Below are 327 nucleotides of genomic sequence, written 5' to 3'. Positions count from 1 at the left end.
GGGGGGTTCCCAGACTGCACTCTGAGGGTGGGCCAGGGGATGGGCTCCTGAACTCAGCCTTGGGTGGGGCTGCAGACCTGGAGGATACTTGTGTCTTTTTTGTAGAACAATGCAGCCACCTCCCCACACCCCCCTGGTCAGGCTCCCAAGCTGGTCACAACATGAAGGGACCACTTGCTTTCAGGGACAGGTGACGCTACTCACCTGGCTGATGTCACTGGTCCATGCTGCCTTCTCCTGTCTGGATGAGGCCACCAGGATAACCGTGAAGGGTGGGGAATCCTTTGGCTCTACCCCGATCTTAAAATCCAAGTGGTCTACGTCCTG

At 57.5% G+C, this 327-nt stretch overlaps 1 pseudogene; it reads right to left on the bottom strand.

The window, feature by feature from the left end:
- LOC103581793 overlaps positions 1 to 321 on the bottom strand; it is a 25,219-nt pseudogene extending 24,898 nt beyond the window's left edge.
- Between the last annotated feature and the right edge of the window lie 6 nt (positions 322 to 327).

This window comes from Galeopterus variegatus, unplaced genomic scaffold (genome assembly GCF_000696425.1).
Source record: "Galeopterus variegatus unplaced genomic scaffold, G_variegatus-3.0.2 Scaffold13950, whole genome shotgun sequence".
NCBI classification, from domain to species: domain Eukaryota; kingdom Metazoa; phylum Chordata; class Mammalia; order Dermoptera; family Cynocephalidae; genus Galeopterus; species Galeopterus variegatus.
Note: the sequence above shows the minus strand (reverse complement) of the source record. Positions and strands in the feature narration are given on the sequence as shown.